General features: G+C 38.1%; 1 protein-coding gene across 3 annotated transcripts in view; it reads left to right on the top strand.

The window, feature by feature from the left end:
* SGMS1 (sphingomyelin synthase 1) overlaps window positions 1-23,984 on the top strand; it is a 278,456-nt gene that overhangs the window by 109,576 nt on the left and 144,896 nt on the right. For all 3 annotated transcript variants that reach the window (XM_012659756.1, XM_012659757.1, XM_012659758.1), the window contains one exon: window positions 23,085-23,127. The gene's annotated coding sequence lies outside the window, so the exon portion shown is untranslated. The remainder of the gene's footprint in view (window positions 1-23,084; window positions 23,128-23,984) is intronic.

The raw sequence follows: 23,984 nt of genomic DNA, 5'->3' as shown, positions 1-23,984 counted from the left end.
TATTATTTAGAAAATTATGAGAAGATAAATATTCATTATTGTTATCATTTATATACTGACATAAATGATGCTATCATTAAGTGGCATTTAAAGGTAGAACTATCTTAAAGAAAACTAAATATTATAAAATATAATTCGTGCTTGTTAAAAATATACATTCTCAGGCACCACCCAGACTTACTGAATCAGCTCTCCAGGGGAGGGTCCTGGGAACCTTGCTAGGTAGGATGGCTGATGACAGACACACCCTGGGTTTTGTAAACCTGCCCTGGTTTCATATACACTGCATGATGGCTTCCAGATGTATGTTTATACTGGTCTGATTGTGTCCCAATTTTTAGACAGGAAATATGGTCACTATTTATATAGGCCATCTTATTTAGAATGCCTCTTATCAAAGCAGGTGGAACCTGCCTCTCGGTTCCCAGGAACACGAGAGGATGTGTAGCCACAAAACAGCATAGTGTCAGTCAGTGTGAGTCACTTGGCCATCCTGGCCTTCTTTTTTCTCATTACAAAACTTCTATGATCTGATAACATGCTCTGTTAAGTGTATGCAGTGACATGGTCTGCAGATGCTGACAGCCCTCTGTCCTGCCTAGCTCTGAGGCCTCATTCATATCAGGTTGTCAGAGTGACAATGACTGTGGAAGCCCTGTCTGCAACCGGCAGCGACCCTAGCCTTTGTCCCTCTGAGAGGCCAAGCCTGCAGAGCTGCTTCTCCCTTCTCTGAGAGCTGGGAACCAGGAAGGAATGTCTCACTCCACAGCACTTAGGACACTGTGTTCTTAATCAGCTCTTCTGGAAGAACAGCATTTTGTTGTTTTCACACAAGCCTGCAAGTTCATTTCCCCTCTCTGGCCAAGGCGGTAACCACTCATTTCCCGGTAACCACTCATTTCCCCATCGGTGACAGAGGAAGATGAAGATCTAACATTTTACTCCCGGGGCTGAGCTTTCCGTAGACATAACAAATGGAGTTCACACCTCTTTGTGGAATACAGGATTCTCATGTTCAGTAAGGTGGTACTCCCTATGCCAGGCGAGGCTGGAGTCGATTGTTCTCTCATATGGTTCTATGAAGATTTAAAGAATTTTCTCTGGCAGCCATATTTCGTATTGGTCACAGTTTTGTATGGATATTTTACTTCACTACATTTTAGGTTGGGATTAACCTGCGTCTTTCTTTCTGTTTGAGAATCTCTGTGCTGAGAATCTTATTTGGGTGATAAGTTCATTTTCTGACCATTGACAAATCAATCCACTTTTGGGGACTATTTTTAAAATTGCAAAGTTGATGTACATTTATAAAAAGTTGCATGTTTTTACTTCCTTTAGAAAAAGCCTGTGAGATCTTGAGGGCAACCCCATAAATACATTTTAAGTTAAGGATTGGGGGACTGTAAGGGAAGGTATTTCTTTTGCTTTTTCTTCTCAGTATTCTCCTGTGACAACATTTTGTATCTGCACAGTTTGAAAGAGTGGAATCCTAAAATTTTGGTGAATTTAAGAAGAACTCATTAGGAAAATGGGAAATGTGGGCAGATATTTGTTGTTCTGTGGGCATGCCTAGAAGACTAAACTTTCTAGATAGAAAAAGGGAAGGGCGGGGAGGGTTATCAGTGTGCACAGAGGGTTGTCACTGTGCAGATGTATTGCTTTCTCCCTTCCTGTGGACAGGGAGAAGGAAATGGCTTGTGCCTCTCCTCTCCTGTACCTCCCTGGGGAGCTCAGTTATAGGACGAGCCTAGGCCTGCAGCTTTCTTTACTGACTTCTCTTGCTGTTCTGTTTTTTTTTTTCTTTGCTCATTTGTAAATCATCTTTGCATGGGGAGAGGCTGGAGGTGGAAATTCAAGAGTCATCTTTTTATAGGCAGTGGAGATGATTACCCAGCTGAGTTGTTTTGATCAATCACAGCTACAGATTGATGTCTTGTGAGGTGAGACGCCTCTGAGGTAGGTGGGAGTTCCCTGCAGGCAGAACAGCCAGCGGCCTGGGCACTCAGATTCTGTTGACAGCGAGGACCCATGGCCTACTCTGACAGTTCTAAATTGCAAATACAGGATGTTGTGAAAATACAGTCTTTGGCCACAAAGCAAGCCCTCTGCTCAAAGAAACAGATGAAAAAACCGGAACTCCTCCCTTCCCCCAATAAGCATATATATACACAACAAGGATGGACAGTGAAGTAGGATGTGCAATTTTGTTAAATAGCCATACTTAACATTGTCATTGTTTGTGTAATTATGTCTCACTATCTAAAAAGTAAGCCTCAGATTTTTTTCTTAGGGTTTTAATGATACCACGTATTTTCATATCCCACCACTTTTTCTAACCTCTTTGAAAGTGGGGCTGTATGTCATACCTTTCAAAAACTCCTAGAGCACCAAACATAGGACAGAGCACCTTAAAAGGACTTGGAGAGTACTTGTTGAATTAAAGTGTGACTCAGTAGATTTATGTAGGTGGAATTCACTACTTGCCTTATGGGCTTTCACATTTTGTCCATATTCATGATGTTTATTTACAAGCCGTTTAAGCTCAAGAACTGCCTGCTAATTTTTCTTAGTCTATGTGTGAATCATATAGAATTATCTCTGCAAATTAATTTCCTTAATGAACTCAGTGAAAAGTAAACTAATGCCATCATCAAGGTATCCTGATGTTTTGAATCACTTCTCTGTGTGGGTGGAAGGAAATAGATAGCATGGGCGGATATCAGCCAAGATGGAAAGATGGATTCTGCCTGGAAACCTAACACTGGTAATGTATTTAAGGTTTTGGAGTGTTATTTTACGTGAATATTTCTCAGTGGAGTATATAAATAAAGGAATGTGTCAGAATCTTAAGGAGTAATTTAAAATGCATTATATTATTAAGGGAACCCAAATCAGAATCCTTATATAGAAATTTAAAGTGTTAATGTAAAGTGCTTAGAAAATTGCCTAGTGCACATACATGTAAAGGGTCTTGAAGTGTTTGATGATGAATTAGCACACTTTTGATTTAACTTTCATCTTAAAATCTGTTTCCATTTATTTGATTTGTTTAAGTGTCAAGGATGTATACATCTCCTTTCACAATTGCTTAAGGTTCCCAAGTATTTTGTATTTTACCATAATTTATTAGTAAATTTCTAGAAACAGAACTAACAGCAGCTATTTGGTGGGAGTTTGGGTTAAATGATTTCTGAGACTTTCCCATAGGTTCTGTGAATTTAAATGAGGAGCCAGTTAAAGATTCTAAGTAAAAGATAACCAGACAGTCTTCAACAGATCAAGCTTGTTTTTAAAATACAGTATTTAAATGAATGTGAATTACGTGAATTTATCCTAAGCCATATGTTTAAAAGATAGCCATTTGGCATTAGCTTTTTAATTAACTAACCAAGGGAAAAGGGAAAAACATTATTGTCTTACAATGTACTGTACTTTTTTGCTATAACTAGATTAAGTATAATTTTAAATATGTGACAAATTCTTGTTACAACTGTTTCAAAGTGTGAAAAAAGGTGTAATTTTGTGCTGTGCCACCACAGCTTAGTGTCATACCTTAGCATCCTGCCTACTCTGGAAAAGAATATTTATGTTTATGTATTTATATATAAGAAAATGCTGTCTTGGCTACAGTGACGAACCTTGAGCTTTGGGGAATATACGTGTAAGTCATAGTAGAACAAGTTCATCTGAATAGGTGAGTAAAGGATATGTATATTTCAGTGATAAATATGAGACCTTTTTGTGACTTACTTTTAGTGGTATTTTAGTAATAATGGAACCTTTGTCCTTATCATCAACTGTCTTTCTTTTAGCGCTTATTAGGTGCCAGGCACCATGCTAATTTATACAATATTTATACAATTTTGTTATTTAATTCTCCCAAGAACTTTAAGAAATAGGTATTCACAACTCCAGTTCACAAATGAGGAAACTGAGGTTTAGAGAATGTACTTTACCTCAGAAGTAGCTGTTTCAGTTTGGAATGCAAGATGGTTTTGTGTCCAAACTTTTTTCTTTTCATTTTTTAAAAAAACTCAGCTGCTTTATTAAAATTGCCTCTCAGAAAGTGAATATTCAGCATACTCACGAAAATCAGGTTTTCTAATATTCTTAGCCAGCTGCACAGATGGGATAAAAGTTTAATTCAACTAGCCAGTTTTCAAATTAAAAAAATAAAGAATTGTCATTAGGATGACGACTATAAAAAAAAAACAAAATAACAAGTGTTGTCGAGGATGTGGAGAAATCGGAACCCTTGGGCACTGTTGGTGGGAACGCAAAATAGTGCAGCTGCTATGGAAAAACAGTACGATGGTTCCTCAAAAAGTTAAAAATAGAACTACCATATGATTCATCAATCCCACTTCTGGGTATATACCCAAAAGAAAGCAAGATCTTGATGAGATATTTGCATACCCAAGTTCATAGCAGCATTATTCATGATAGCCAAGAGATGGAAGTAACCTAGATGTCCATCGATGGATGAATAGATAAGCAAAATAGGATGTATACATACAATGGAATATAATTCAGCCTTAAAAAAGGAAGGACATTCTGACACATGCTACAACATGGATGAACTTGAAGACATTATGCTAAGTTAAGTAAGCCAAGTCACAAAAGAACAGATACTGTAGAGTCCAGTAATACGAGGTACCTAGAGTTGTCATTCATAGAGACAGAAAGTAGAATGGTGGTTTCCATCAGCTGCGGGGAGGGTCAGTGGGGAGTTTAATGGATACAGAGTTTCTGTTTGAGTTGATGAAAAAGTTCTGGAGACAGGTGGTAGTGATGGTGTACATCAGGCATGTACTTAATGCTGCAGAACTGTGTACTTAAAAACGGGTAAGGTGTTGTTACATTTTGTGTTACGTATATTTTACCAAGATTAAAAATACTAATTAACAAAAAAACGGATTAAAGTGATTGACTTTAAACTTCTCTTCTTTCTAAAGGATAAAAGGGATTTTTATCTAGTCACATGTTTCATTCATTAAGTTTTTCCAACCCACCCAAACAGGGTTATTGAAAAAGCAAGGGTGCTGGGCAATCATTGATACCTTGAATTTTATTTCCCTAATTCTCAGTTTGCTTGAATTCTTTGTTCTCTTTATCTTGTCCGACTCAAAACGAGTGGCCTTTTCTTAGAAACTGAATTCCTTGGAGGGTGCTGTGAGTATACTTTCACTCTGCATGTTTCAACAGCAGCTTTCTCAGCCTGAAAGGAAAAGCAAAATACAGAAATAACTTGGGCCTCACATTCATAGGTAAACAGATATTTCTAAAGTGAAACTTGTAACTGGAAGTCATGCATTTCAAGTAAGCACAGAGTTACATGGTAGGTGGATGAATCGTCTGGTCTGACGTGGTTACTGAAGGATCTAGAATTTGACTAAAACCCGCTTATCAATGCAGCTCTGTTGTTTCATAGTCTAGCTTTAACTATTATGGGTTGTATGGATTGTTAATACTTGAAAGATGGGTCCTGGCATTTCTAGTTAGTTGACGGCTGTTTGAGTTGTCACTGTGCAAGGTACTACCTGTGTAGTGGTGAATGTAGCTCACACTCTAGTACAGAATCATCCTTATTAGGCAACTTCCTATGTGTAAGTGTGAAGAGTGTTGGGAACATGTAGCTAATCTACTGTGGAGGGCAGAGGTTTGGATAGAACCAGAGTTCCCCTAGTTAATGGTGGTTAAAGTTTGCATGGAGCATTCTGGACTTCATTCTAATGACAGTGGGAGCTGTTGTTACTTTTCAGTAGCGGTGGGGGGGAGTGGCTGTAACCAGGAAGATTTTGTCCTTCCCCTCCTTTTACGGTCACTTTTACTAGTGGGTGGAAGCTAGAGTGCGATTAGGAAGATTAAATAGGAGACTGCTGTGGGTTTGTGCCTAAAGATGATGGTAATGATACTAGTTGACATGTGTGGAGGGCTACCTACATGCCAAAAGCCTTATCCTCACTGCAGCTCTGTGAGCTATAGGTGGGTGGCATTACTGGCACCATTTTGCAGATGAGGACATCCAGGATCAGAGAGACTAAACAGTTTGCCTAGGGTCACACAGCTCATACTAAATGGATTCTGGTTGGTAGCCAGGCCTAGGTGCTTGTAGGGAGAAGCTGTTTGAAGCTTTTGTGTGTTCTGTGACCCTGGGAGCTGTCTCATTCAGGGATATTCCTCAGTGATAATCTCAGTGCTGTATGTTTGTTTTCAGTTTTCTGTGGGGGAGAGTGAAGCTAGCTTGCTTCTCCACTGCCTTTTGGAATGGGAAGTCTTCCAGGAGCTGTTTTTATTCTCCCAAAGCCATGTGATCACCTGCTATGTGGTGTAGGAAGGCCAAGGGGCTCATGGCCTTTATCTGGCATGAGAGAGTCATGGGGCAGCAGCTCTGGTTGTGTCTGTTCCTTCTTGGAATATATGACAGCTGCTATCCATTATCAGCTGGGCTGGCCTCAGTTTTGTTAAGGAATGGGCCACTTGGGGGCATTTACTAGTGCTGGGCCTCCTTGCTTTTCTGGGTAGTGTTTGGCGGTGGTAGTGGAGGGTAGTGGCAGAATACACAGTATGATTCTGTTTAGTAAGTTGTATGTTGATATTTATTGATGTAAACAGGTTCATACAGTCCCTTAGGCACTTGGCTGAAGGGTAAAGAACAGCCGTCAGGCAGAGGAGAGCTTTTTGCTGTTTACTTTATGCAAAACAGTGTGCTTGGCACTACTACCTGCTTGATGATAAAGGCAGCAAGACATTTGGAGCCATTAAAGAATTATTTATACCAGAATACAAAAACAGACTTTTCAAATTTTTTGTAGGCCTGTTTCCTGCAGGTGACTGTGTGAAGTGTGTGCTTCATCCACTAAATTTAGGGAAGGTGGCTGTTGGTTTTGCAGAGAAGAGAGGAACTGTAATATCTGCCTGCATTGATCATGCTTATCATTTAATAAATTGGGTTCAGTATTAAAGGAAAACTGACAGGTAGGGAGCACCTGCTCTTTTATTTTAAAAAATTAAGTTACTTTTTTTAAAGTAAAAAATGAAACACATGCACATGGCTTTAGAAAGTTCCCTGAGCAACATAGAAGGATTTTTAGAAGGTAAAAAGCCTCCCTTTCATCCCAGTTTTCTCTTGCCTTCTCCAGAGATAGTTTCAGTTTTCTAACGTATTCTTCCATATATGTTATACGCAGATAGACACATACTCTGTGTGTAATATGCACACTATTCGAAATGTTTCTCTTTCCATTTTATAATTCTTCTTGGAGATGATTCCAATCAGCCCATGGAAATCTGTTCCACTTGTTTTCGTAGCATAATTTCAGTGTATGAAATGACCAGAATTTATTTAACCAGCTCTCTATTGAGACTTTAAAGCTTTTATAAACAATATTGAGAAATATATCCTTATATTTGTTATTTCACACATGCCTCAGTATATCTGTAGAATAAACTTCTATGTCAAAGTATATGTACACTTAAAATCTCGGGAGGCTTACTGCTGGGCTTTGTAAAGCTAGATTTTGAACATCTATTGTGTGAAGAGTAGTCATCTTATAAAATTTAGCTTGATTAACATGGTTTCCATCCCACTTGCATCTGTGAAAAAGTACATATTAAATATATCACATTCTATTTAAACATTTTCTCCTAAAATTATATTTCGGCCAGATTTTATTTCAGGGAGGTACAACTTAACCATTAATTAAGCCCCCCTTCCTTGGCAGATACAGCATAGTCTTGATTCTGACCCCTCAGTACCCCATTAAAATTCAAGAACTGCAGGCTGTGATGAGTGTGGGGCATTCACTTTGCTGGATGAACTTAGTTTGCACCGTCTTTCCAAAGTTTAAACCTAATAGGAGGTGTGAGGATATTTAAAGAGATTGATACTGGGTTTTGTTGTTGTTGTTGTTGGCGGCTTAGATGTTTCAACACTTAACATTGAGTTTAGAACCTGGGCTTTGCGATTTAATCCTCCAGGCTATTTATTAGATTGTGGAACACACCTGGAGACCTCTGTGTAGCCTGTGCCTAATTACTCAATGCAATTAGTATGTCTTTATTTTAAATACCAGTTTATAGATTTGTTTTGAAAGACAGTTTGCTAAAATGTCAATTAATATCACTAATGAATAAGTCATACTCCTTTTTACTAACTGTTCTCACCAAGGGTGATCTGAGCTGGGTGTAATTATTGAGCTTTTGAATGTGTGTATCTAGGTCCCATACGTCATCTCGAGAGGCCATGGAGTGGGAGCACCCATTGAGCACCTATTAATAATTAGGCCTGCACTGCTATTAATAATAGCTAACAGATATTGAGCCACTACTCATCAAGTCCCTGAAGTGTTTTTGCCTCAGTTTTATGGATGAGGAAATCAGAGAAGCAAAGCTGAGCCCACGGTCAGTAAGTGGTAGAGCAAAGATTTGCTCCAAGCCCACACCATGTCATTACACTGGAATCTCCAGGAGAACTCTTTGGGGTTGGTAATGTTATTTCCATTTTACCTTTAAGGAACTTGAGACTTGGAAATAAATAACTTAATTATAGGTCATTAAAGGTCACATAGCTAATGAGAAACCATGTGTCTGAAATCCGGATTCTTCGGTGGTACTCACAGGTATTATTTAAGGCAGGACCTCACCTGTGGGCTTGTTCCACACATTTCAGGACATTTAGCTTCCCTGGACCCCACCCACTAAATGCCAGTAGGGACTCCAATGACTGTGCCATTTAGAAATGTCTCCACATGGTTGTAATGCCTTCTACTAGGTGGCATATTTACATTTCTTAATTTCAAAGCTTATCTCTTACCATTATTCTACATCACCTCCCGTGACAATTTTTTAATCAACAGTAATCAAACTTGACTCTTGCTCATAATTTGGAATAGTTAGAATAATTGGAATAATTGTAAATGCAAATCATTTTAATACAGAATCACAGATGAGAGATAGCATCTTACATGACTCCCTGTTTCATAGATTAAAACACACACTCCTCTCTTTTTCTCCTCCCACCTCCTTCTCCCTCCCCCCAACCCCTCCTCCTTTTCTACTTCTCTCCCTTCCTTCATCTTTCCAAGGCTCAGAGATGACAAAGACCTTCTCAAAGTCAAAAAACGAATTGGTAGCTGACTGGACTCAACCCATATCTCTGAACTTGATACTGGGGCCATTTCTTCACATTACCGGTTTGCTTCAGGCAAATGTACTTGGCTGAGCCATGTTTATTTTTTAATGAGTGATTTTGACCTTTCAAAGGGAGATATTTGGAGGGTTGATGTAATTGAATTGAAACAGCACACCATAGAGCTACAGAACAAGTCTGTGGCTATTTTGGAAAAGCTATTTCAAAGATGGTCTTTTCCTTAAGCAATTGTATAATGCTGACAAAACTGGATGCTTACATGAGACTTGCCACTTTCACCCTAGCGGGTGTTTTTGAATCAGGCTCCCCCGGAATTTAAGTATATTTAAGAGGCAGATTTAATACTCTCATATGTACTGAAGGTTCCATGGAGGGAAAGAACTTTTGGTGAATGAAAAATGTCATCATTTGAGAACATCCACTTGTTTCAGAGAATTTGTTGAATGTCTCTATTATGTGGAAGACACAGTTGTAAATTCTGTGGATGGATCAGGTATAGATTTTGCCTGTTGTTTATGGTGCTGATGGTTTCCATACCCTTTCTTTTTTTTTTTTGAGACAGAGTCTCACTGTGTTGCCTGCGCTATAGTGCCGTGGCGTCATCCTAGCTCACAGCAACCTCAAACTCCTGGGCTTAAGCAATCCTTCTGCCTCAGCCACCCGAGTAGCTGGGACTACAGAATGCGCCACCATGCCCCGCTAATTTTTTCTGTATATTTTTAGTTGTCCAATTAATTTCTTTCTAATTTTAGTAGAGACAGGGTCTCGCTCTTGCTCAGACTGGTTTCGAACTCCTGAGCTCAAACAATCCACCCGCCTCGGCCTCCCAGAGAGCTAGGATTACAGGCGTGAGCCACCGCGCCCGGCCTCCATACCCTTTCTGTATCTTCAATGAAAGATAATTTTTTAAAAAAATCACCCCTTATGTCCACTTAAGTAATTACACAATTGTCACGCCCACACTATAGGAACAGGGTTAGAGATCAGTTCTTGTAAACATATCCCCTCTTTGACTGACACTGTTGGCCTCATTTGTTTAATAGTGTGTCTATAGAATATGAAATTTTTTTTGTGAAACAGATTTCATCAAGAGGTTGATTCATTATGCAGGGAAGCTCTCTAAATGAATATATCTTTTTGAAAAGTGTCTGTAATCTCATGGAGTTGCTTGGGCCTGAAATTTGGATCATAATAAATCAGTTAAGCCACAGAGCTTGAAGAAACTATGACCAGTGTAAAAATGTCTCCTGATGAATGATGGGAGACAACTGGCAGATTTGAAGAAACCTCAAATGCCCTGATACAAATTGGGAGGTGTTGAAGGATATGCATTTCTTACTGGGGGTAAAAGATGTTAGTTGAAGCTGTTGACATAGACCTTTCATTCATGATTCAGAAATCTTAGAGGTTGTTTTGAAATCACCCAAGTCAAAATAATAGAAAAATAATTTCTTCCTTTTCCTCCTTATTCTTACATTGAGAATGGGAATGTTACTTGGGAACAGTTTATTTGAATTATTAATTCAATTTGTAGACACCTAGGCTGATTGAGAACCATTTCATGTTTCTTTTACGTTCCTGGGAGATAGATCACTGATTACAAAACCTGGTATTAGAGAATTTCCTTAAAAAATAAACAGAACAGATTTAGGGCATCTCCCGGGATTATTCATTCTGATTTACATACATATCTGTACCCATGGCTATAATGTATTATAATAATTAATGTTTTTAATGGTGACTTTGACTCATGAAGACCATGTGAAATTGGGTTCTGGGGTTATTGTTTTAAAAATCAGGAAATATCCCAAAAGTTTATTTAAGGAAATAAGAAAATGTTCAGCAAACATTTGGTGAAAACAACTTGTAAAATAATGTTCATATATACCCTCGATTTGGTAAAACCCAACTCTGTTTTTCAAAATTTTACAGTGAACCTGAGTAACTCTTATAAGAAAAAAAAATACCCCAACTCCCCACAAAACAATAAATCAACCATCTCTCAAAAAAAGGAGATAAAAATGTAGAAGAATACTTCATAGTTTAATAGCCTGGAAATATGTCCGTATGTTGTGACTTGAAAAGGATTATGAAGCAGTATAAATAGTCCTGAGCTTATAAAATGAATGAATTTATAAAATAAGAAATATACACAAAGTATAAGATGTAAAAAATAAAAAGCATACAAAATATGCAAAAAATGCAAAAGAGATATAAAAATTATACAGAAAGTAAGCATTTATTTAGCGCTATATGCCAGGTACTGTTCTTGGTGCTTAAGATACATATCAGTGAATCAAAGATCCTCCCCGGTAGTGTGCTTAAAAAGCCAGTAAAAAGTATTCCAAAATGGTGTTTATTTTCTAAATATTCTTAAAAGAACATCTATTACTTTTGCAAACAGGAAGTAAGAAAAAAAAGTGTAATGCAGTTCAGAAAGATTTCACTTACTAAAAGAGAAAATAAAAAATTCAGCCCAGAAAGTTACAGAATTTTCTGTTTCCTAGACAGTTACATCTACAATATATTGTTTGATAACCACTCTATTTGAGGATTTTTGTTTTAGCCCAGACCTCCTAAAGGGACATGATACCTTGTAGCCCATGGTTGTTACTTTAACCATGCAAATGTACGGCATCAGGGCAGTAATGGTGTGGATGAATGATTCTTGGGCACCTCAGATTACACTTCCTAGTGAGTCCCTCTTTGTCTCTGCATATGGCTGGCTTGGATGAACACTTACCTTTTGGCTGAGGAATACACACAATGAAGGAGACCCAAGAGCCAAGCTAAGTGAATCAGTTTTTTTTTTTTTTGAGACAGAGTCTCACTCTTTTGCCCGGGCTAGAGTGAGTGCCGTGGCGTCAGCCTAGCTCACAGCAACCTCAAACTCCTGGGCTCAAGCGATCCTTCTGCCTCAGCCTCCTGAGTAGCTGGGACTACAGGCATGCGCCACCATGCCTGGCTAATTTCTCTATATATTTTTAGTTGTCCAATTAATTTCTTTCTAATTTTAGTAGAGACGGGGTCTCGCTCTTGCTCAGGCTGGTTTCGAACTCCTGAGCTCAAACAATCCACCCGCCTCGGCCTCCCAGAGAGCTAGGATTACAGGCGTGAGCGTGAATCAGTTTTAATAGGATATTAATTTTCAAGGTGTAGCCCTTGGAGTTCTGAGAAGCAACGGGTGGTGTATTACCGAGTTTCACAGTGCTCACTAGCATATTTAAGACTGTGAGAAATTCGGGAGCAAAACAACAACGTTAATTGCAACTAAAGAAAGGTTTGTTTGTTTCTTTGTTTGTTTATTTATTTATTTAAGAGATAGAGTCTTAACTCTGTTGCCCAGGCTGGAGTGCAGTGGTGTGATCATAGCTCACTGTAGCCTCCAACTCCTGGGCTCAAGCAGTCCTCCAGCCTCAGCCTCCCAAGTAGCTGGGACTATAGGCATGTACCATCACATCTGGTTAATTTTTAAAATTTTTTGTAGAGATAGGGTCTTTCTATGTTGCCCAGGCTGGTCTTTAAATCCTGGCCTCAAATGATTCTGCCGCCTTGCCTCCCAGAGTGCTGGGAGGTGTGAACCACTGCACTCAACCCCAAGAAAGGTTTATGAATGGAATTTGACTGTCCTCTAGGGACTGGTTGGAGGGGTAGATGGTCACTGAAAGGAGAGAATGGAAACTGAAGAGGAAGAGAAGGGGACCTTATTGATCAAGGTGTTTCCTGTACAGGTATGGAGTAACATGAAATCTTTAGTTCCCCAAACCTAAGTACAGTATGTGGTTACAACAGGGGCAGTTTTAGTTTTACATTTGTATGAAGCTTGAAATGGTTTCCTGATTGAATAGATTGTTGTAGCTTTGAAAAATTGTGTTTAAAACACATTTTTGTAAATTACAAAAATAAATCCCTATTTTAAATCTCGGTAGGAAACTTGTTACTTGCAAGAATCTTTGTGATTTCTACAGTGTAAGTCCTTTGTGTAAATGTATTTTTATGCATCAGGTTTACTTATATCAAGAAACTCCTCTGTGGATTTTCAGTTGCTGAATTTTCTTACAACATTTAGCAAAATGAATGATACAGTTAACCTCCTACTCACTGTTTCTGTAAAGAAGAATCATTTGACTCTATTTTCTTCTTAATATCTGTAGTATTTCCTTAAAAGAAGTCTTATCAAGGGATAGGTAGAGAATCCTAAACCCCTATTTTAGGGAGTTTAAAGGTTCAGAGGATTAAAAAATTTTGCTTACAAATATGTCCTTTGCTTTGCTAATTTAGATATGTAGCTATTTAGCTCAGAAAACTAAGGACAACGCAATCAGATTGGGAATAAGATTATTTTGTTTCTTAATAAATGGAGTTTCTTCACTTTCTGGTTTATGTGTTCCAGCTGTCTTCATTGCATGGATCTAACTGTTTTTAGACATGTTTTTAACACATGTACACTCATACCATCTTCTACATGCATTTACTTGGATTTTATTTATATTGTATCCATTAAGAAGCAGATGTATGATATACCTCTATGCAATTGAAATTCAAGGCTGTACATCAGTTGTTGCCCACTGGGAACTCAGATGGGGAATGTAACTTGCCTTCCTGGTGAAATTGCTGTGATATCACTGCCATTTCTTTAGTACCACTTGTATCACTCTGAATTGTAAGGATCTGACTTCCGAATAACATGGACCAATTATTCATAGCCTGGTGGGTTATGTATTTATCACTTGCTGTAAATGATAGCATACACTTTTCTAGGTGTTATAGTGAAGTGATTTTTAAAAAACAGACCACTGTTGTTAAAGAATAATTTTCAGAAGTTAAAAATATGCTGAATGCAGATATAAAACGAACAAACATTAAAGATTTACTCAACTCAGTTAATGAGGGAACTAAAGGGGAATTTGAAAAACTGAAAAAAAAAAAAAAAAAGGAAAACCAGGAATGCTAAACTAAATTTATCGATAGGTAACAAAGTTGGTTAATATCTCTAAAGCAATAAAATGTAATGTTTGAGGTTATTTTTTCTTCTAGGCAGAAATCAATTGTATCTCTACAGGACAAAATTTATTTACATTGCTATGGACATGAATTATTTGGAATTACTGCCGGTGAAATAGAAAGTCAGTCAAAAGTGTGTAGCCCTATTGACTCAGATAATCTGAAAAGACACTGAGGAATCTCTTTTGGCCATTTCCAAGTCTTGGACAGTTTTTCCTGATACCATTTAAAAAATACATTTGGAGCGGTTTCATTCATTGAATGCTTACAATTTTAAACTGGGAAATAAGTGTTCTTTTAATTTATATTAAAACCTGAATAACAAGAATATTTGGATTTCCCATGTCTTATTTTGTTATCATGCCCCTCCCTCCCCAAAATAGAGTATGAAAATATCATGGTTAAGATTGTAGCACAATTTCAGATGCAAATATTTCCCGTAATGACTAATAGACTAGCACTCTTTGAGCTTCTTAGTTTCTTTCTTTTTTTTTTTTTTTGAGACAGAGTCTCACTGTGTTGCCCGGGCTAGAGTTCCGTGGCGTCATCCTAGCTCACAGCAATCTCAAACTCCTGGGCTCAAGCGATCCTCCTGCCTCAGCCTCCCGAGTAGCTGGGACTACAGGCATGCGCCACCATGCCTGGCTAATTTTTTCTATATATTTTTAGTTATCCAATTAATTTCTTTCTAATTTTAGTAGAGACGGGGTCTCGCTCTTGCTCAGGCTGGTTTCGAACTCCTGAGCTCAAACAATCCACCCGCCTCGGCCTCCCAGAGAGCTAGGATTACAGGCGTGAGCCACCGCGCCCAGCCGCTTCTTAGTTTCTTTAAACTAAGGGAGAGGCAAGGTGTTGAGTATAACTGTATATTTTAAATGAAAAGTAGAATGATCAAACAGTATGAAAAATTCTAATATTTTACATACATGTAATTAAAATGGGGTAGCCTGTGAACTGACTCATTTTAAGGACTTTTATAGGAAAATTTGTTAGTTCTAATTATGAATTTAATAGGATGAGAATTCATCATGTGACAGTCCAGCTAGTAGAGAATTTTCCCCCACTGCCCAAACTGTTTGCCCACAAAGAGTACCCTTTGTCAGAGACTGCCTGTATGTACTGGGATCGCAAACCATAGAAGAGAACTTAGAGACCATCTCATAAATTGACCTCATTTTATAGGTGAGAAACCAGAGTCAAGAGGAGAGAAGTTGAAAATAATAAAACTTCATTTCTCTAAAAACTTGACCCCAGATTTCTTACTAAGTGTTATAAACTGTTTTCTCCAGTTCGTCTAAAAGAAGGTGGTTTTATCCTAACTAAACATGTCAATAGTAGATCTTTACATAAAAATTTAACTTAGGTTGCTGTCATAAGCCCTGTCTTTTGGTTGTGACAGCCAGGAAAGGTGTAGGAGTCAGGATGTTGAGCTCCTGAGAATCCCAGGTTAAGAACTGGCTCCAGTCTAGTTCTTACTTTCTGTGGCACACTTGGCCCATAACAGTTTCCCTGACCCTAAGTGTTCCTCTTGACCTTTCACTCTCATATGTAACTGGCAATTTCCTTTAGAGTTTCTTGATTTCAGTTTTTGAGGCAGAGAATCTGATTGGCTGACCCCATAATTTTACCCAGTAAGTAAACCCAAGTCTTAGGCTTCTAGCCAGCTTATGAATGGCTTTTTGAGTCAGATGTTACTTCTGGTCCAATCAGCTATGGCTGTGTGCATGCGTCAGGTGATACAGAAGATTGCAGTTGAAAGGCAACTGGACCTGAGAATGTGGCAGAGTCCCTCAGAAATAGAAGTGGGTAAACAGACACCCTGAAATATGTCTACTACAAATCCAATTTGAATAAATTAGTTGATTCTCTGTTAAAAACATTTCCTAATCTGCCTTGGAATTGGGTTTTATATTTTAGTTTGTTTCTGTATTGGAGTCGTAAACTTGGGGTTTCTTATTTTTCATATTCTTGTTAGCTAAATTATGCCTGTCTTAGGAACACAAAAGACAGGTTTTGAGACCTGCAAAGTTTATTATGATAGCTTGGTTTGACGATTCATGCTGAATTTTCTTTTGAAACCATAATGTTACTTCAAAGTATTTTAAAAGGAAATTAGAAAGTTCTCATTGTTCTATGAGTTCCTTTAATTTCCAATAAATATGTATTCTTTTCCATATCTAAAAGAATCCAGGTTCAAAAGGCAAATCATTTAGATTAGTTTTTAAAATATTTATTAAATTGCTGGACTATATACTTTATATTTGGGATATGACATAACCTATGCTTATGGGACTTTCTGACCAGTTGGAGAGATAGTGTTACGGTTTCAAACAGAGGCTACTTGATCTACTGTAGATTAGACATAATGTAGAGCAGTGGTCCCCAACCTTTTTGGTATCGGGGACAGATTTCAAGGAAGACAATTTTTCCACAAGAGTGTGTGTGTGTGTGTGTGTGGGGCGATGGTTTCGGGATGATTCGAGTGCATTACATTTATTGTGCAGTCAAACCTCTCTGCTAATGATGATTGTATTTGCAGCCGCTCCCCAGTGCTAGCATCACTGCCACAGCTCCACCTCAGATCATCAGGCATTAGAATCTCATAAGGAGCGGGTAACCTAGATCCCTCGCATGTGCAGTTTACAGTAGGGTTCCTGCTCCTATGAGAATCTAATGCCGCTGCTGATCTGACAGGTGGCGCGGCTTATGTGGTGAGGCGAGTGATGGGGAATGGCTGTAAATACAGATGAAGCTTTACTCGCTTGCCCACCGCTCACCTGCTGTGAGGCCTGGTTCCTAATAGGCCAGGGACTAGTACTGGTCCTCAGCCCAGAGGTGGGGGACCACAGGCGTAGAGAACTATTTTTGTAAAGGATTCACGATTTTAATCCTATTTTGGTTTAAAATTTTTGATAGTGAAATAAGACTGTGTAAAGATGGTTTTAATGGAAGGTACATTGTATTCAAATATAATGTGGAGGTAATTACCTAATTCCCAATCCACAATTTTTTGGAACATATTTCCATTGTTCTTTCTAAGCCAGGTGATGAGCATGGGTTAACAGTGTTAGGAGAAGGATAGGGGAAGGACATTATAGGGACCTGCAGGAGGAAAAACCTAGCAATAAATACATCTTTTGAGGGTGGGTAATAATCCAGCCTTAAAAATAATGACTAGTGTAGAGGAAATGGAACCCTTGTGCATTGTTGGTGGGAATGTAAAGGAGGTTCCTCAGAAAACTAAAAATACATAAACCAGTAATCCTACTTCTGGGAATATATCCAAAGGAATTGAATCAGTATGCGGAGAGATATCTGTACTCCCGAATTCACTGCAGCAGTATTCACAATAGCCAAGATATGGAAACAACCTAGATATCCATCATCAGATGAATGGATAAAGAAAATGTGGCATGTGCATATATGGAATACAATTCAGCCTTAAAGTGGGGAAATCATGTCATTTGTGACAACATGGATGAACCTATAGGACATTATGCTATGTGAAATAAACCCAGTATAGCAATACAAATACTACATGATCTCACTTCTATATGTGGAATCTAAAAAAGTCGAACTCGTACAAGTAGAGTTGTAACATGAAGGTTACCAGAGGCTTGAGTGGTTAAGAGGGAGGGGATTGGAGGGATGTTGGTCAAAGGATACATATTTACAATTAGGAGGAATAGATTCAAGAGATCTAATGTAAGGAATGGTGACTATAGTAAAAAAAAAAAAAATACATTATATATTTCAAAATTACCAAAAGAGTAGATTTTTAAGTGTTTTCACCATAAAAAAAATATGTATGTGAGGTCATGAATTTGTTAATTAGCCTGATTTAATTATTCCACATTATAAACATATATGAAAAATCACGTTGTACTCCATAAATACATACAATTATCATTTGCCAATTAAAAATAAGATTAAATAAATGAGTAAATGTGGAAAGTAGAGGGGGATCTTGATGGTGAACTGAGAAGCTTGATGTGATGATTGGTGACAGAGAAAGATGATAGGATTTCCTGGGCGCTTAACAGTCCTGTCCTAGGTACTGAGGGTGTGGTAAGCAACACATGGGGAAGATTATTTTGGCACATCTATGCATAGGGATTTATAAACAACCAAAACTGCTCTCATTAAACTGGAGGCAGGACATTATTGATGTGGCCCTTGATAACAAGACTTGCAATGTTAGAAAGTTATTTCTTCAGTTTGTCAACTTCTCAGTGAAAGTTCCAGGAAGCTTAGACACTGCTGGGCAGCCTATAAATGGTAAAACTGGGGTTGAGATTTGTATGTGGGGTGGGGGCCATAATTTGAAGATTTAACTTGAATAAAAAAACACTCTTTGCTTGAAAGATCTTCTTTTTGGGTCCCATACACCCTAATTCTCTTCAGTGTTTGCCAGTCTCACAGGTTTGTTTCAAGGATTCAAATGAGCTGTATAAAATGCCCAGGAATTGTGTCTGGCTCCTGAAGGGAAGTGGTTGTTTGTGTTCTATTGAAGTTTACCTCTGTGGTATCACTCTGGTACCACATAGAAATGTAAATATTGTTTTATGTGTTTTTCTTTCTCCTCTCGAAACTGTGAGCTCCTTCAGGGAAGCCAGTCTTTCATCTCTATGTAATCCCACCTTGACGCTCAGTAAATACTTGCTGAATGAAGGGATGAAGTACCTTTTCTTCCCTTCAGCACTAAGCAAAGGCACTTGGTTACTATTTGTGCTAAGGAGAGAAGGAGAGAGGAGCCATTGTTTGCTTTGAGGTCACTCTTGAAACTGGGTTAGAGTCCAGCCTTTTATCACTTTTGCTTTCTTCCCATGAATTTATCTTACTATTTCCTGGAGCATAGCTGCTTTCACCCCTTATCATTTTTTGGAGTAACTGTCTCCTTAAGAGTATATTTCTCTGGAATTTTTTATCCCCCATTAAATCTTCTCCTTGAGCTCCCACATTTTAGTATTTAAAGTGTAAGTCTGTCCTTTGCTTCTAGGTGAACCCGTTCTTCTAAACTCCTCTATTCAAATGTGTTTTATAGGAAAGGAAAAGCCAGTTAGAGAGGCAGGTTGGGAACTTGCTAAACTCCCCTGTAGTTAATAGATGATTTTTTATGTTGTGTGTTTTCTTTGACACCTCAGCCAACCAGCTCGGAGAAAAGAGCCCTGTGATTTACCTAAGAGAATCTGATTGGCTGTAAGTTGAAGCAAGTTTTGAGGAAGGGCTGGGTGGGACAAGACATTCAGTTTACTCTCTGCATTATTTTTTTAATCTAGAAAAAAGTAAGAATGCAGTATGAGGTTTAGGGAAGGGAGATGAAGGCTTTCCTTGAGTGTAGTGGAAGGTCCTTCTCCCTTATGAAGAGAGCTGGCACTAGCTGCAGGCAGGAGGAAGCTTGTGGGTGACTCTAGCAGGAGACTGGCAGTGTGCAGCCACCAAAACTAGAGACCTTGCAACAGTGGTCAGGTCCCTTGTGAGAGATAGTAAAGGTTCTACTCCAAGCAGAGGTAAGGAAGAAAAGGTTCAGTTAAGCTGTGTTTATTGAGAGTTAGACATTAAAGGAAGGAAGCCCCAACTTTGTATAAAAGAAGATAATGCCAACTTTGTACTTTGGATTTTGTGTTCAGCTAAACCAAGCTCTAATATGCATAACATGCTGTTTATGAGTAAGAATGAGAAAGTTTCCAGTGTTTTTTGCTATTCTAATAAAGTACAGTTTTATTAGAAAAATATAATTACATTGATCTTATGCTGTTACTAGTCTCTATACATTATTCATCTCTAATTATATACCATCTTCCCCCTGAGAAGAAACAATTGAACTCTAATAATAGAGTTTGGGACAGGGCTGTCAGAAATAAAGAATTCCTGCTGCAATTTCCATGTCATGTGTCCATAGTGGACAATGGCACTGTCCATTGTTGATTTTGGCACTGTCTGCCAGCATTGCTTCTGGGCAACTACTGCCTGTCAGTCAGATTGGCCCGCAAGATAAAACCACTGTCCTCCCTAGTTTAAAAGGAAGTAATAAGCTTTGAAAGGGCTGGCCCTACAAATGTACACTTGTAAAGTGGGGGATTGCCAATGCCTTGCAAAAATTTTGTGAACTTTAATCTTTTCCTCCCACAACCTTTGTTCTTATACCCATTCCTTTTTACCCTACTCTAGTGTGTTTTTCTTGGGAGGAAGTCACTAGTAGAAAACAAATAGGGGTTTGAATATTGCTATACTCGAATTATTGGGAATGGGGGAAGGGTACCTTTTCTGCCCTCTCTGCTGCTGTATTCTTCTGAATGTCATTGGATTAATGTCTGTAAAGATTCTTGCCTTCTTTTACCCAGTCGTGATTGAAAGTTTAGAGCCACAGCCTTTTAAGTGTAATTTGGGTAACTTTTCCCACAGATGCTTTACTGTGCATGGTATGCTTATGCATAGTTAACTTGCTTACTCATGCAGTCCCAAAAAGAACTTCTTGCATTGTATCTTCACGGAATGTGTCCACTGAAAGATCAAGCCTGCAGCTTTTACTATGCATTCCCGGTGCTAGATCTCATATGAGGAAAATCACCACTGTGCTCTCAGAGGCTTTGGCAGTTATCTGTTCTAAGAATCTATCCAGACCTATTTTTGTTTCCTATCCTCAAGCCACTCACTAACAAGGCACTTCTTCCATCTCCCAGGAGGGTCAATATCCTTTACTCAGGACAATATCAAAAGCAATTTGGAACTGGAAAACAGTGAAAGGATAATGAAATGATTTGGTATTGAAAAGCAGATTTGGGTATGTTCATCATTAAGCCAGAACTGTTATGTTCAACACAATACCCTAAAGGTAGGCCTCTAATTAAGTTGGGGATTCTAATGCCTTTACCTGCCCCCCAACGCACACATACTGGGTTATTGCAGGATTCAGTGTAAAGGTATTTCATGATGTCTGACAGTCATGTTATTGTTATTGAGGAATGATTTTGTATTGACCAGTGAGGATGCAGGAAGATCTTTTGAGCTACATGTCTTTGGTACATCACATATTGTCTTAAAAGGTAGATATTTTATTTCTTCTCTCTCAAGTGGCAGAATGGAAAGTTCCCTTTTTGAACTGTATTCACATTTTGGCCTATGCTTTTTGAAAGTACTTATAGAAATTGAATATTCGTGCAGGTGTGGCGTGTCATTTGGCGGTGGCACTATCACAGCTTCCTCAGTATTTCTATGGTGATAATTTGGCTTTCTGCATCTGTGACCGTCTCTAAGGTACAAAGATTTCTCCCATTTCAGTGGGAAAGTATACAGTGTGATAAAACCAGTTAACATGTCAGAAAATTATACCTCGTGAAGTATAAGGATTTCTTTTGAAACTTCTCCTTTGAGGCACAGAATGATAAGTGGCCTACTTTACCAGTGACAAAGCTATTCAACTTTCTGGTAATTCAGAAGACTTTGTGGGTCCTGAATAACTCGATTCTTTTCCTTTAAATGATTTACGGGCAAGGACAATACAGCATATTCTGTATCTAGTTACATGGCTTCGTGTCTGTGAACATCTCTCTTTCTGTTGATGGCGTCTCTAGCACTGCACACAAGCTGTAAAGAGGAATAGCTTTGCTTTACCTACTAACTGTACTTTAGACACCTTACTGCTGATTTGAGACTTGGTATTGTTATCTGTCGACTGGGGATAGCAAAACCAACTTCAAAGGAATTGGAAGATCAAGTGAGATGATGCGTTAGTGACTTAGTCTAGCTTCTAGTACGTATCAAGCTTGGTTATTATTTTTATTTTACAGATATCTTTGTACCTGTAGAAAGGAGGCCAGCCTTCTCTTCCCCCGCCCCCTTCCCCTCTTCCTCTGCTCCTGCTCCTCCTCCCATCTTACTTTCCACAGTATACTCATCTAGATAATAGAAAGGCACTTTCCCTTCTATTTCTATCATTAAACAGCTTCTCTGTCCTATAGTCTCTGGAGAACTTGAAGGTTGACCTCAACCAACCAACCAACCAAACCCTCTTCCTTAGACACGTTGACATCTTCCTGAAATAACACCACCTTGCTCTCAGCCACTACTTGCTCCTCTCTCCTTAAAGCATTTTATTTTGGTCCAGATACAGGGATTCTTAGACTCTTAGACTGAATAATAACACCTTGCCCAGTAGGCAAAACTAATGTGTGCTATTTGAAGTCAGGGTAGTGGTAACCTTTTAAGAGAGTGGTGTTCACTTTAGGAAAATATATTAAGCTGCTAAGGATTTCCAAGCTTATTAATTTTTTTAAAAGGTACCTTTTCCCTTTTTTGTGGGGTACCCTAATTTCACATGTGTATTTTACTTAGGGTAATATTTCATTGTTAGTTGAGAAAGTCTTTCGTGAAATGAAATGAGGAAGCATTTTAAAGCCTTTAGGGCGATGTGGGTTAAAGTCTATTTATAAGCTCTTTGATCATACACTTATATATGTGGTCCGCGGTTGTTCTGCTTAGCTTGCTGTTGATTTCATTTTCATTGAACATTTAAACACGTTGCTACCCCTTTTTGCCCCGGGGTAGTAACTCTCACGGTTTGAAAAATGTGCTTTCTTGCTTCTTTATCTTTTTCTATATAGCCAGTTAGCAGTTATTTGCCTGAATGGAGAGGAGATAATTTATAAAAGTACATCATTTTAAAACTCATACCATTAGGTGTACTTGGTGTGCAGTTTTTTATTGGCATTGGATTTACATGCTTGCTTCTGCTTGGCTTTGCCTAATGTAAGCTTACTCTGAATACCATGATAGCCAGAAATTAGCTGGAAATTGGGAAAATAACTTTTTTTTTCTCCCCTATGGATACATAAGAAGTGAATAATAGTTTCCTTGGATTTTAGTTTTTTCTTGTAAAGAGTTCATTACATGAAGAATGTGCTTTAATTTACTTATTATTTTCTCCTAGATTGGATGGAAGACTAATGAAGAAAAGTAACAGCATGATTCAGGTAATTTCTTTATGTACCTTTTATGCTTAGTTTCTATTATCTGTGTTTTCTCAGTGAGAAGATCTAAATAAATTTTTTGTGGCCAATTTGAATATATAAGCAATACTTTGAGAATATAGATGAAATAGTCAAATACATATTTATACCATTTAATTAATTTAGTTACATAATGTATTGAACAATTATGTATTTATACAAAACAATATTATAACTTAATGCTTTTTTTCTACCCCAGAATAATACTTCCAACTCTTTACATACATGTTTGACATCAGTGTCTTCATTATTTGAGTCACATTTTTGAAGCATTCAATACTATTTTCCACAGCATGTTATCATTTTAGTTATTTGCAGTACAGCACTTTTAGAATTCATGTATGGTGCCGTAATTGAAAATTGTATCCGAAGCTACAAGTAACCATTTGCATAATGTTAGGACAGTTGCTATTTTCATCTTTCTCTGTGGATGAACATTGAAGATCTTCGTTGTATAACAGTTTGTAGAATTGCTTTGTTAAACCAAGCAACTTAACTACCTGCCTTCCTCCCTCTCTCCCTCTCTTTTTCTCTCCTTCATCCATTTGTTTATTTTTGAGGTAATTGCATTTACACTGTTTAATAATTCTAATAGTACTACAGTAGCCATTCTTTGTTCTTTTTATATTCTTACTGCCACTTTGCCTAAAGATGGTCCTTTTCAACTCTTTTAGTTGTATTTTCTAGTAGTCACCTACCTATTTCTAAACACCACACTGTATGCTTTAAGTGCCATTTATTGATTACTTTTAAAATTTTAGACTTATATTGATTATTGATTTCCTGCTAAGGATTTATTTCTTATAGACTACCTTTTACTC

This window comes from Propithecus coquereli, unplaced genomic scaffold (assembly GCF_000956105.1).
Source record: "Propithecus coquereli isolate 6110/MARCELLA unplaced genomic scaffold, Pcoq_1.0 Scaffold63, whole genome shotgun sequence".
Lineage (NCBI taxonomy): Eukaryota > Metazoa > Chordata > Mammalia > Primates > Indriidae > Propithecus > Propithecus coquereli.
This window is presented reverse-complemented; position numbering and strand designations above follow the sequence as displayed.